This window comes from Lathamus discolor, chromosome 6 (genome assembly GCF_037157495.1).
Source record: "Lathamus discolor isolate bLatDis1 chromosome 6, bLatDis1.hap1, whole genome shotgun sequence".
In the NCBI taxonomy this organism is placed as follows: Eukaryota; Metazoa; Chordata; class Aves; order Psittaciformes; family Psittacidae; genus Lathamus; species Lathamus discolor.
The window spans coordinates 58,575,620-58,590,778 of NC_088889.1; the positions used below are offsets into that span (position 1 = coordinate 58,575,620).

Sequence of the window (15,159 nt, forward strand, 5' to 3'; positions counted from 1 at the left end):
TTGTGTCTCTTCCTGTTAGCAAGAAGGTTTGAAATCCCTCATAAAAGCTGGAGGGTCATGTCCCAGTGTCCACACATCCCTTGGCATTCAAGCTGAATCTGACCTCGAAGCACTTATTTCCTCATACAGTTTTATGGCAGTAGTGCTCTTAACCTTTCAACTCTTCCCCCCAACCAGTAAGTGTTACAGTAAGTGCTCTCTTCAAAGTACACTTTGAAACCGTGCAAAGAACACGCATTGCATAAGCTTCTTAGCAGACTTGCTGGCCGAGGGAGATAGTGTCTCCCGTTTTCCAGCTGTATCTGCTTACAAATCTCCAGCCCTTCCTCAGGGCTTTGTAATGGGTGAGCTGGACATCCTTCTGGCATTTAACTTCAGCCTCATTTATCTGAATACTCTTGATGCAACTAGCCTTATACCATGTTTAAATATATCTTTTAAAATTGCTTGTACAGGATAGAGCAGCTAAGTAATTTTATAACAGCAGGATTTTACAGACTGTACTTCCTGACATCATAGTTATTTATAAGGCAGCAAGGAAGATGCAGTTCAGCACACAGCAGACTTCTTCAAAGTGTTGCTTTATTGCTACACTGTATCAAAACCGCTTGTGTTACAGTGTCTCTACAGGAAGTTGATGATTCATTAAAGATTTAAATACCCTAATACGCCATTAAACAAGTACAGCCCCTGCCAAATCCAGTGGGAGGAAATAATACAAACTATAAATTGCAGTCAGATTCCAAGTAAAGCTTCAACTCCTGACAGGTTCCACATGAAGCTTTACTCAGAATTTCCTACATTTAGAATCTAACTATTTAAAAATACTTCATTAAGTCATGTAATTCACTAATATTTTTAATCAATAGCTCAGAAATGCTAATGCCCTTAGGAGCCAGCCAGGCCTATGAACTTGTTGCTCTGGGCACTGGTGCCAGATGACAGAATGCTTTGTTTTTTCAAGCCCTTTCACTAGAAAATTGTACATACTAGCAAGATGGGAATCGCTGACATTGTAACAGATAGCATTTTTCCCCTATTGTAAGTTCAAATCATGTTTGTCATGTCTCTCTGCTGATCCCATTGTTTCTGGCACTCCAAGTAAAATGATTCAAACACTGGGACTTCTTTCTTGTCTGGATAATTTCTGATAAAACATCAAATAGGTACTAAACTGAAGAATGTTGGAAGTGAAATTGTAAATGAGATTATTGTGCAAGAAAATGTTTACCAAGTCATCCTGAAATAGAGGAGAAAAAGTACATAGTGAAAGATATAAATAAAATATATACCAGAATTTAAAAGCTGTAGAATAGATTCTAAATGCTGCAAGGGCTATCTTTCATGTTGGTGTGGTAGTTTGTGTGGCGGGGCATGAATCCATGTAGTCTGGCATTGTAGTACTGTTGCTCAGTAATCACTCAGAGCAAAAGAGTCAGGCAGAGTCCGCTTCAGTGCACGTCTGCCTTCTAGTTAACTTGTTGGTATTCTGTAGCCCCTCTGTGTCACCCAAATGCAGGTAATCTGATAGCACAGACTGGGAAACATATTACGCTTGCTAGATTCTCTACAGTTCCCACTGTCCAAGGCACCACTGTAAGGCGTACAACAAACAATTAGAGCAATAAAATTTGCTCTATGTTTCTCATTCTATTTCGTACAAAATCATGGCCTGCAGATGGTTCCCAGAAAGCTGATTCTACAGTAAGCTCCTGGTGATAGTATATGTCTCATTAAAAATAGAGATGTTAACTCCAATTAACTCAGTGTGACAGAGCTCCAGCTTTATGAATTGCTGCCAGAATGAAATTTAAGGGTTCATTAACTAGATCACTTTAAAGTTGAAATATACTGCATAAGTGATATTTCTTAGACTAGATTATCGGAAGACTCTTAGATTATTTTATGCTGTTCTTGGTTCTCCATGGAGGGGAATGCTGTTGTGAATGTGCTGGCTATTTTACTGAACTTTGAAACTGTCAGCAGTGTTTAGTATCTGCTGACAATCTGAACAGTCACCTCCAAAGACGCCCACATCTAACAAAGATCAGCATAACCTCTCCATTCACTCAGGAAACAAAGGAACATATCTGGGGAATGTTCCTTAGGACTCACTCTGTAAATGAAATAACTCAGATCCTCTATTTAAAACATTAAATTAGATTCATCTACTAGGAAGAAAACAAAGAATGCAAAATGCCACCGTCAGCCACATCCCTTATGTGTTCAGAGGAGAAGATCTTTGGTAACTGGAACTCAGTGAGTGATCAAGCCAATTTCTGACACATGGTTGAAACCAGCTCTGCAAGAAAGAGCTTCATTCTGCAGCATCCTGAGAATGATAGCTGCTGACTGACAATAGATTTACTCTCTTCACGTACAAAGTGACCCCTATACATAATATATAACTTTGTAAGCAAAATAAAATCTCCTCTGTCCTTGGAGCTTCTTTCTAAGCCCCTCCTGATATGGAAGACATGCTGCACAATACTTTGTTCAGCAGGGAAATAATGATTAAAGTGCTATGGTCTCCGGTTGGAGAGGCTATAGACTGAATGGGGCAAGCACCCACAAGCTCTGTAAGAATTTATTTTTTTCTTAAATATACCTTAAACTCAAAATATGAATTCTTTCAAATTATATGTGAACCAAAAGGAAACATGCTTTTTTGAGCTGCCTAAAGGAAACAAAATACATTGACAATTACTAGGACAGCAGCTAAGTGGTCACTTCCTTCTGTGGGTGGTTGAATGGAATGTTTTATTTCTATCAAACTGAAAAAGCTGTCTTTTCACAGTACAAAATTTTGCATTTGCTTCTTTTTTAAATCATGCCTGGATGGACCGATGTGTCACATGCTGAGTCATTGAAACTGATGCTTTGGAGTCTGACTCATGCTAATTGTCAGCAAGAGGGTGAAGGGAGACTTGAGAGTAATCCTACGCCTGAGAGCTTCTAGCTGAAAATTGCGAAAACCAAGAGCACTTATCAATAAGTGAATTATATGAATAATTTCTTCACATGTGCAGATTTAGAACTCTTTTCTCTTGCTTTCCTTTATTGCCCCCTTTCTGACCACCTCAAAGAAAACTGCATTAATATGTTTATTATGTAAAACTATGTCTATCTGTGCATCATATCTATAACTATCTGCCCATCATATTTGAAAAATCATGGCAGTCAGGTGAAGTTCCCAACGACTGGAAAAAGGGAAATATAACCCCCATTTTCAAGAAGGGGAAAACGGGTGACCCAGGGAATTACAGACCAGTCAGTCTCACCTCTGTGCCTGGCAAAATCTTGGAGCAGATTCTCCTGGAAGGCATGCTAAGGCACATGAAAAACAACAAGGTGCGTGGTGACAGCCAGCATGGCTTCACTAAGGGGAAATCCTGCCTGACCAATTTGGTGGCCTTCTATGATGGGGCTACAGAATTGATGGACAAGGGTAGAGCAGTTGATGTCATCTACCTGGATTTGTGCAATGCGTTCGACACTGTCCCGCATGACACCCTTGTCTCTAAACTGGAGAGACATCAATTGGATGGATGGACCACTCGGTGGATAAAGAACTGGCTGGATGGCCGCATGCAAACAGTTGTGGTCAATGGCTCAATGTCTGGCTGGAGACCAGTAACGAGTGGTGTCCCTCAGGGATCGGTGTTGGGACCGGTCTTGTTCAACATCTTTGTCGGTGACATGGACAGTGGGATTGAGTGCGCCCTCAGCAAGTTTGCCGATGACACCAAGCTGTGTGGTTCGGTCAATATGCTGGAGGGAAGGAATGCCATCCAGAGTTACCTTGACACGCTTGTGAGGTGGGCTGATGCCAACCTTATGAAGTTTAACCACACCAAGTGCAAGGTCCTACACCTGGGTCAGAGCAATGCCAGGCACAGCTACAGGTTGGGCAGAGAAGAGATTCAGAGCAGCCCTATGGGGAAGGACTTAGGGGTGTTGGTCAATGAGCAAATGAACATGTGCTGGCTGAAGTGTGCACTCGCAGCCCAGAAAGCCAACCGTATCCTGGGCTGCATCAAAAGAGGCGTGACGAGCAGGTCGAAGGAGGTGATCCTGCCCCTCTACCCTGTTCTCTTGAGACCTCACCTGGAGTATTGTGTGCAGTTCTGGTGTCCTCAACATAAAAAGGACATGGAACTGCTGGAACAAGTGCAGAGGGCCACGAGGATGATCAGGGGACTGGAGCACCTACCGTATGAAGACAGGATGAGAAAGTCTGGGCTGTTCAGCCTGGAGAAGAGAAGGCTGCGTGGAGACCTCATAGCAGCCTTCCAGTACCTGAAGGGGACCTTCACATACTTCCAGTACCTGAAGGGTGCTGGACAGGGACTCTTCATTAGAGACTTTAGTGATAGGAAAAGGGGTAACACTTTAAAACTTAAACAGGGGAAGTTTAGACTGTATATAAGGAAGAAGTTCTTTACTGTAATTGTGGTGAGGCACTGGAATGGGTTGCCCAGGGAAGCTTTGAATGCTCCATCCCTGGTGGTGTTCAAGGATTGGTTGTACAGAACCTTGGGTGACATGGTTTAGTGTGAGGTGTCCCTGCCCATGGCAGGGGGTTGGAACTAGATGATCTTAAGGTCCTTTCCAACCCTAACTATTCTATGATTCTATGAACTACAGCAAGAAATTATGCTGTTCTAACTAACAGTTTAAACTTCATGATAAAGCAGCTGATTTTGCTTTACACAGAAGAGAGAGATGCTTTGCTGGCATATGAGAGAGGCAGTAGGTTGGAAAAAGAAGTTTTTTACAGCCTGAAAGGTATATGACAGCAGAACACACCTCCCTGCCAGAGACAGTTACCAGGAATGTGGTGGAGGACCAGGCTGTAACGTTTAGCTGGACAGCCTACTGGGATCCGAGTGCCTGCTTATGGCTTGTGCTCCTCGTCAGCCACCGCAGAGCTGGAAAGTTGTTCTACCAGAAACATGCGCAGAGATGGGCATCATGGGTCATGTCATTCCTCACTTTTCTCCAAAAGGACTTTGTACAGATGCTTTCTTCCTGGTACTTACTCCCTGGCCTGGTTAAGATTGCGATAGACAAAGCCTGATGTTTATGAGCACTTAGCATATTGTCTGTGGTTGGTTTTGAGTCTGTTCAGTGATGGTGCAGACTTATCTCAGCATGGGTGCTGGGTGTTGCATGCTGAGGTGACAGTGACTTTCCAAATACAACAGTGATCTCAGTGAAAGAGAAAGTTCACTGCTTGAACCAGTTCAGGAAGAAGGGTAGCCAACAGCCTCAGTCTTGGAGCATAGGCCTGGAAAGAAGCTGGCAAAGAAGAGTGATACATCATTCTGAGGTAACTACAGGAGGTCTGTAGTATAGCAGAGTTGTGCAAATGTTATGTTACAGAAGGGTGTTTCTTCAGCTCCATTTATATCACTTGGGAAGAAAATCAAGACAAAATAAAATATACAATTATCCTGATGTGTGGCGTATCAAAGATGGACTCCAGTCCTAGTGAAATCTGAAGACCTTTATTTCGTATCCCTTTTATAGTCTACTAAGTGCTAAGCAGTAACTTTCCACTGTGGAGGATTGGCTTGTCGTACCAAATTCATAGCTGCTCTACACTTATCGGGTCCTAATAAAGCTTGTGCCTCGGTTCTAAAAAACGGTCCTCTACCCATTAACTCATCCAGGGTTACCCCGTAAAGGGGATCCCCAGGTTGTCTTTGTATAGCTACGAATCCATGAGCCAGATTTTGCCAATGAGCGTTGAAAAGTAACTGCTGATGTTGTGAGAATATAAGCTTAGCAATACTCTTGCAATCGGATGGTAGCAAGATATGAGCAGTCCAGATATAATCTAACATCTGCTTTACCGGCTCACTGGTGACTCCAAATTGACTGGCCGTCGCTCGTAATTGTGACAACAGTTTCCAATCTAAAGGGGTAACAGTTGCCATCAAACCACCCTGGTGTTGCTGAAAAGTCACCGGGCATGCCAACGAAGTCGCCACCTTATCGTCCCCCTTTTCAAGGCTGTCCTTAGCCACCGCTGCCCAAGCCTCCCTTCTTTCTTTAGCTATGGCCTCCACTAGGTCACTTTCTGCCCCAGGGATAGGCTCATTGCTTGAAAGAGGGTTAACAGAGGGCTTTTCTGATTTTAGAGTCGTAGTGGTGGGGGGAGCTGTTGGTTCCGAAACTGAGGGGCTTGCTCCGGTGTCATCTGCATTTTGTGGAGATGGCAACATTACTTGTGAAAAAGCAGATGGCATTGGAATAGAGGAAGGCCAGTCAATTTCATAACTTCTGTTTTTTGCCTGAGCCGTGAGTGCCTGCTCAGCAGCTTTCTTTTCTGCCTGATATTGTAAAAGTTCATTATGTACCACCCGCCATAATTTACCTAACTTCTTTGCATTTTTGTCATCATCTAATATAGCTTCCCAAATCTTATCCCCAAATTTTTGCCATTCTGCTAGCTCATGGACAGTGTGAGGGTTTATAAAACATCCCTTAGACTGTCCATAAGCTAACAATCCCTGCAGATCCTTCTGCAGGTCGATCCCTTTAACCTGCCGCTTCTGTAAGAAGGCAGTAAATAAATCATACGCCGCTTGCCTTTCCATACCTTTAGCGCGCTTGTTGCAGCCCCTTCAGGTTTCGGCGGCGCGTATCGGCCGGGCTCGTCTATACGGTCACCCAGGGTCCGGCACTTAAAATCCTGAGATCTTGGCGCTTTGACCGTCCTGTGCTGCGATCAGGACCCGAGCAGAACTTACGTCGTCCCACCGTGGTGTTCGAGGGATCACGTCGGGGTCACCATTTGTGGGAATCGCCGAGAGACGAGCTCATCAGATGATGACCGACTAGTCTCAGTTTATTGCTAAGCAGATGGATACTTATATACCTTGCATAAAGAGATCATTGGCTTATAGCTTTTACATGGTACAAGATCATTGGCTTATAGCTTTTACATGTTACAAGATCATTGGTTTATAGCTTCTACATTTTTGCAGCTACACTGTGCACCCCCCCACCATTCTCCTTCTCATGCACTTATCACTTAGTGGCCTTGGCTGTGATTGGTCATAGTATGTTGCTGTTTGCCGGTGTCCTTCATTTCCTCATTATCTGGTGTGAGAGGTTTGCACCATGTTCTACACAGACGTCTTGTTTCAGCTCGTTGATGGGAACGTGACCTTTTGACCTTTTTCGACAAGCCAATCCTCCACAGTTCCCCCTTTTTCTTTATAAAGGAATAAGGACTGAGTCAGGAGTCGTTGTAAACAAGCAGAACAACATTGCAAAGCATAACAAAGTAACAAACCCCCTATAACTATGAGACCTATAACAGCGAAGTAGCTTGTAAAGCAAACGTATATGCAGCTCTATGAAGTGAAACTTCTAAAGTCAGCTAAATATTTCTGAAGCGCTATAAGCGGGTTACATAAAAGATAATTTGACAGACTATACAAAAAGACTTTGTTTCAGCTGACTCTGGCGAAGATGCCTTATAGACTGACAACCACCACAATATAAGTCTACTGTAGGGTCACACTGATGACAAAACCCACAGAGTTATCGAAGCACTTGTTGTATCACCAATCTCAGTTGTACCACTATATGCCTGTGGCCATGAACCGGATCTAGGAGGGCGACCGTGCTCAATGAAAGCTCTGTGTTGACTAAGGAGTTAAGTTCTTCTATTAGTGGCTGTAGCGCTCAGCGCAAGCAACGCTCCTCCTGGGTCTGCGAGTCAGGGTCCATACACTAGCTCAGAGACGCCGTCACTGGAGCTTCTGCAACAGCCGGTCTTAGTCACTTGGATGGTACCCACAAGGGTCCTGCAGGAGCAGAAACACAGGCGTAACCACGGCCCAGATACATTACTTCTGCCGGTCCCTGCCACAAATCTGTATTAGGATCTCGATAGTACACCTTAAAAGAAGGCTTTATCTTCTGCGCTTGTGTTTGTACAAAGTGCTTAATAACAGCTGGAGTTTGTTCATCACCAAAGATGCATAAATAATTTAACGTAATTTCACCCATATAATCAGCATCGATGACACCTGGAACAATGAATAGTCCTTTCAACGCAGGTGATGATCTCCCCAGTAGCAAGGCTAGTCTCATAGATTCTTTTAACAATTCTGGACCTAGCTGGACTTGAGCCTCCTTAGTGGAGAACTGTCCAGTTCCCATAAGGTGTTGTAATTGCACCCCAATCAGGGGGTCTCCCTGGCCTCGCTGAACTGCAACTGCCTCTTGACAGGCTTTCTGCCAATACATGTTCCATAACAACAACTGCGAAGGGGTGAGGATTAATTTCACAATACTTTTAATATAACAGCAAATCTGTTCCCCAAATATATGACAACATCTGCCTAGTGGGTTCAAACTGAATGCCTGTAGAAATAACAGTTTGCCTTAACTGAGATAGCAATTTCCAATTTAAGGGAGACATTTCAGCATTTACTGCCTGACCTTGAGCGTTAATCTGGTACTTAACAGGAAAGGCGAGAATCTTTTCCTGCAGCAATCAAAATCATTGTTTGACAGAGCCTCTCTCTGAATAGATTTCCAGTCTATCACCTGGATTCGCATTTGTCTACCTGTGCTCTGCAACTTTACCTTCCTTTCTTCTCTCCCCACCTCTTTTTTTTTTTTTTTTTTTTTTTTTTAAAGTTGTTCACTCTGCTTTGCACGGCTACAAACAGCAGCCTGCTCGGCAGCAGCTACAGCTGCCTGCCTGCTTCAGCAGCAGCCATAAATACCTGTCAGCAACCGCACTTTTGCATGAACCCTTTCTTGCCTGAAATGTTAAACCACTACCTGTTAAAAACTTTTACATGAACACGATAACAAAAAAAAATACATAGAACACCATCTGCTCTCATCACACACACACACACACATACGTATGCATATGGGATCCCACAAGCACATTTCACACAACTACAGTATTTGAAACACAAAATCCAGACAATCATTACTCGCACTATAAAGTCCCACATACAGAACGTGGCACAAGGACTCTGTGAAGACTATCAGGAAACCAGCTCCAACAAGCATCATCCCAGAGTGAGGTGGCAGGCTCAGCCCTAGCGAGCGTCCTCGCAGAGGCTCTGCCTCCCTCACATCACTTGAGGCTTGGGCTTTTATACTGATCAAAATGCACACTCATTCTGACACAGGTGGCCAGTCTATGTCAGAAGAAGTGGCCAGCAATATCTACAAAGGTTTCCAAGCATCAATAGAATCATAGACATATTTGCTAACTTCTAGTACATGAGTATCACAGACAGACTGTATCAAATGAGTTGTATATGGGACCCCAAGTCCACGGTCCACCACAGTCCTCCCGATACCCCTGATAAGGGCATACGAGACCTTCCCACCGCGGGTCTTGATCCAGCACATACATCACAGGGAAAGCACACAATACATCTGCATCCCACACCCATCTCGCTTCTCCCTTTACAGCTGTCCATTTATCATGAGGATCTGGGGGATATAAATTAGGCTTCTTTTCCGGCTCCATGTCAAAAGGATCATCCAGGTCAGCATCAGAATTAACAGGCGTCAGAACTTCAGGAGCAGCAACAGCAGCCTGATGAGCACGCACAGGCTCTTTCTTGGGGTCAATAGGGTCCGGGTCAAAAAGAGTGTCTTCATCTCTGTCTTCAGACTTTGCAGCCGCGACGGCAACTGGCAGAGGCTCAGGGGTGGTCAGGGGTGGGGGGGGAACACTGGGTTCCACGATCTCACTTTTTGACTTTAACATCTCTAAAATAGTTCTCCAAATGACCAACAAATGTTTCACAGTGTCACTGCCCTCCGTGGCTGCATTCTTCGGAGCTTTCCCGATCCCTGCTGTCTTCCCAGCCTTTTGTTTTAACAGGGTATTATATATAGCTTGCCAAATCTTATCTCCAAATTTTCACCATTCTGCTAATTCATGGACAGTGTGAGGGTTAACAAAACATCCCTTAGACTGTCCATAAGCTAACAGTCCCTGCAGATCCTTCTGCAGGTCGATCCCTTTAACCTGCCGCTTCTGTAAGAAGGCAGTAAATAAATCATACGCCGCTTGCCTTTCCATACCTTTGCACACTTGTTGCAGCCCCTTCAGGTTTCGGCGGCGCGTATCGGCCGGGCTCGTCTATACGGTCACCCAGGGTCCGGCACTTAAAATCCTGAGGTCTTGGCGCTTTGACCATCCTGTGGCTGCGATCAGGACCCGAGCAGAACTTACGTCGTCCCACCGTGGTGTTCGAGGGATCACGTCGGGGTCACCATTTGTGGGAATCGCCGGGAGACTAGTCGGTCATCATCTGATGAGCTTGTCTCCCAGCGATTCCCACATTCCACTCTTACTCCCTTATCATCCCGATTTAGCAAAACTACTAAGGGTTACAAATACTCACACTGTTTGGTCTGTCTTTGAGATGCACATCCTGCTTTATTTTGCAAACTGCCTGCTTTGTTTGGCTAACCAATCTTTACCCTTCATTGTTCTCTTTACAGTTCCCAAGGCTTAGGCCTGACCAGGGCATTAACACCTGGTGTTTTCTTCACTGTTCCCAAGGCTTAAGCCCTACAAGGACAATAGCACCTGGTGTTTTCTTTACCATTCCCAGGGCTTAAGCCAGACCAGGGCGGTAATTCGAATTTGAGATCCTCAGGACAGTGAGAAGAGCGTGCAGCAAGCTCACTGCTCTGGACTTCAAGAGAGCAGACTGGCCTCTTCAGGAACCTGCTTAGTAAGGTTCCATGGGATATAGCCCTAGAGGGCAGGGGGGCCCAAGACTCTTGGTTGATATTCAAGGATCACCTGCTCCAAGCTCAGGAATGTTGCATCCCAACTAGAAGGAAGTGCAGCAGGAGGGCCAGGAGACCTCCTTGGATGGATAAGGAGCTGCTGAGGAAAATTCAAGGGAAAAAAGAGGCTTATAAAAGGTGGAAGCAAGGACAGGCGGCCTGGATAGAATACGGGGATGTTGTCTGGGAAGTTAGGGACCAGGTTAGGAAAGTTAAGGCCCTGTCAGAATTAAACTTGGCTAGGGATATGAAAGATAACAGGAAGGGATTCTATAATTACATTGCAAATTAAAGACAGACTAGGGACGATGTGGGCCCTCTCTGGAAGCTATCAGAACTGGCTATCCTGGATTTGGAGAAGGCTGAGGTTCTTAATGACTTCTTTGCCTCGGTCTTCACTGACAAAGGCTCTGACTGCACCACCCAAGTCTTGGAAGGCAGATGCAGGGACTGTGAGAATGATGACCCTATGCCCACTGTAGGAGAGGATCTGGTTCAAGACCATCTTAAAAACCTGAACATGCACAAGTCCATGGGACCTGATGAAATCCATCCGTGGGTCATGAAAGAGCTGGCAAATGAAGTTGCTAAGACACTGTCCAATCATATTTGAAAAATCATGGCAGTCAGGTGAAGTTCCCAATGACTGGAAAAAGGGAAATATTATCCCCATTTTCAAGAAGGGGAAAATGGAAGACCCAGGGAATTACAGACCAGTCAGCCTCACCTCTGTGCCTGCCAAAATCTTGGAGCAGGTTCTCCTGGAAGGCATGCTAAGGCAGATGAAAAACAACAAGGTGCTTGGTGACAGCCAGCATGGCTTCACTAAGGGGAAATCCTGCCTGAACAATTTGGTGGCCTTCTATGATGGGGCTATGGAACTGATGGACAGGGGTAGAGCAGTTGATGTCATCTACCTGGACTTGTGCAAAGCGTCACTTGTGCAAAGTGACACTGTTCCACACGACACCCTTGTCTCTAAACTGGAGAGACATCAATTGGATGGATGGACCACTCGGTGGATAAAGAACTGGCTGGATGGCCGCATGCAAACAATGGTGGTCAATGGCTCAGTGTCCGGCTGGAGACCAGTAACGGGTGGTGTCCTTCAGGGATTGGTGTTGGGACCGGTCTTGTTCAACATCTTTGTCGCTGACATGGACAGTGGGATTGAGTGCGCCCTCAGCAAGTTTGCCGATGACACCAAGCTGTGTGGTCCAGTTGATACGCTGGAGGGAAGGGATGCCATCCAGAGGGACCTTGACGCACTTGTGAGGTGGGCTGATGCCAACCTTATGAAGTTTAACCACGCCAAGTGCAAGGTCCTACACCTGGGTCGGAGCAATGCCAGGCACAGCTACAGGTTGGGCAGAGAAGAGATTCAGAGCAGCCCTGTGGAGAAGCACCTGGGGGTTGATGAGAAACTGAACATGAGCTGGCTTCAGTGCACGCTCACAGCCGAGAAAGCCAACCGTATCCTGGGCTGCATCAAAAGGAGTGTGACCAGCAGGTCGAAGGAGGTGATCCTGCCCCTCTACTCTGCTCTCCTGAGACCTCACCTGTAGTATTGTGTGCAGTTCTGGTGTCCTCAACATAAAAAGGACATGGAACTGCTGGAACAAGTCCAGAGGAGGGCCACGAGGATGATCAGGGGACTGGAGCACCTCCCATATGAAGACAGGCTGAGGAAGTCGGGGCTGTTCAGCCTGGAGAAGAGAAGGCTGCGTGGAGACCTCGTAGCAGCCTTCCAGTGTGTGAAGAGGGCTATAGAGATGCTGGGGAGGGACTCTTCATTAGGGACTGTAGTGACAGGACAAGGGGTAACAGGTTAAAACTTAAACAGGGGAAGTTTAGATTGGATATAAGGAGGAAATTCTTTCCTGATAGGGTGGTGAGACCCTGGAATGGGTTTCCCAGGGAGGTTGTGAATGCTCCATCCCTGGCGGTGTTCAAGGCCAGGTTGGGCAGAGCCTCGGGTGACATGGTTTAGTGTGAGGTGTCCCTGCCCAAGGTCCTTTCCAACCCTAACTATTCTATGATTCTATGATAAGGCCTGGATCCATTTTGTTACCTATTTCTATCCCATCACCCGCACTGATGTAATTGGTAAACTAATCACAAGTACACATCACCTGAAGAGTTTTTGTTACCTTTTTTTTAACCAACTTTAACGAATTTGATTAATGATGATATGGTATATGGAAGTAATTCTGAAAGTTGGCATCAATGTAATTAAAGCACATCTATGTTAATTTAGCTATATGATTGCTATGTTCCCATATAAACAAGCTTTAACTGAGCTCAGGGTTTCTGAAAGAGCCTATTTGTCCCCAGTTCTCCTAAGTATGGTTTGTATGGAGTATGGAGTACAATTAAAAATATTCAACTACTATGTAAGCTAAGCAATATCTGTCAGAAATCAAACATCTAACATTTAAATTTTATTGTCATTCTATGCAAATTCTGATTTAAACCAAATTAACCTAAGTCCTTTTCAAGGAATGGGGTTTGCATGTTTTGATGAGCTCATTCTTTCACAGAATCACAGAATCACAGAATCCCAAGGGTTGGAAGGGACCTAAAAAGATCATCTAGTCCAACCCCCCTGCAAGAGCAGGGTAACCTACAGTACATCACACAGGAACTTGTCCAGGCGGGCCTTGAATATCTCCAGTGTAGGAGACTCCACAACCCCCCTGGGCAACCTGTTCCAGTGCTCTGTCACTCTTTCTGTCATTCTTTCTGTCATTCTGTCATATTTCTGTCATTCTTTCATTAGTTATGATAAAGAGTTTGAGGATTTAAGTGGTGAGTAAGCATCTGCACAGAAGGCAAGTTAAGTTAGGATGGAATGCACTGATTTACGTGAACAGAAAAAAGTCACCAACAAGTGAGATAAGTAGAAATAAACACATACTTGTAGCTAGATAACTGTTTGTGTGAGTGAAGAATTGGAAAGACCTTGGAGCAGAAGTAGAGCTAATGAATGTTTTTATTTATAAAAGCCACTGCTCAAGGACAGAAGCTGGGAAATTAATTAAACAGCAAGTGAGAGCAAAACTTGTAAGTGTTAAAATTATTTGAATCTGAACTTGGGAATCACAAATGTTCACATTCATTTCTCTCCTGGTATTTTTTTAATAGAAGGTTTATTTCTTAATTCCTATTGTCTGTTTTATGAACATGCAATACACTGTACACAGATTTATGTACAAATGTACAAAATGCACATTTTTAATAGTATGTACCTATTTTCATTACTGCTTAATTAATTAGAAACACAGTAAAATAGATAGGTATCATGTTTCTGTCCCCAGAGGTGAAAATAAAAGCCAGATTCTGAGTTCTGATGCAGCTTTTGCTCCTGATTAATAGTTCATAGATCACCTTAAATAGCCAGCTACATTTTTTTTTCCTCTGTCTATTGCATGTGCTAATGGTGTGCATGAAATGGGAAAAGAAACTTTTCTGGTTAGTCCACTCATATCCTACATTTGAATGCAAGAAGAGGGGAATTAAAGGTTATTTTGTCTTGCTGCAAATTAGGAGTAAAACATACCCTGTAATAAGCTTATGCCATCACAACTAAGGGTCATGAAAGCTCTGTCAGGTTCCTTAAATCTAGTACCAACCTTCAGAGGCCTTACTTCTGATTCTTGGAAAGCACTAACAGTAAAAAGTCAAAGCTTTTATTAAAAGCGTCTGGAAAAGCAGGAGTTTTCATTACAGAACAGGGAATCTTGAGTGTCCTCCTGACAGAAATAAGTAACTTAGTGTTTGTGGCAGGAAGAAGGCTGAACAACTCCACCTCAGTCTGTCAGATGCCTCATCCCAACAGCCTTCAGCGTCTGAGTTCTGGGAATGGGCTCAGGCAGAAAATACATTGAAGAGTTCAGCCAATGTCAGCTCCTTGAGAGGGGTAGCAAGGGAGGTAAAAATATTTTGAAAACAAGAAAATTTTCCTTGCACCTTATTGTTGCTTATTATCTCCCTCAGATCTCTCTGCAGACTCCTGTGAAGCCCAGCACAACCCATACATCATTTAGCACAGCACTGTAGGGGTGGCCAACATGAGCAGCAGTCCACAGCACAGAGAAAGGGAGACAGCCCCAGAGGAGAGCAAGTAAGTGGAGTGGCAAGGAGTGTCCTTGCTTCAAAATCAGCTGCAAAATACTTCAGCCATGCAGCACTTGGCTGCAGTTGAGGTATTTATAATCTGGTGTTTCTTACTTGTGATAACTATCACATACATACATTTCCGTGTAGTGAATGTACATGTCCTTGTTCTAGGATACACCTGCAAAGCATGGTTCACATTTAATACTAGGTTAGGATTAACTGTAACAATCAGTTATACCC

At 44.3% G+C, this 15,159-nt stretch overlaps 1 long non-coding RNA gene across 1 annotated transcript; it reads right to left on the reverse strand.

The window, feature by feature from the left end:
• Positions 1-537: 537 nt before the first annotated feature.
• Positions 538-7,256, reverse strand: LOC136016197 (uncharacterized). The gene is made up of 3 exons (XR_010613527.1): positions 6,608-7,256; positions 4,810-5,301; positions 538-1,240 (listed from the first exon to the last, which is right to left on the reverse strand). It is a non-coding gene; the product is annotated as an uncharacterized LOC136016197 (long non-coding RNA).
• Positions 7,257-15,159: the final 7,903 nt, after the last annotated feature.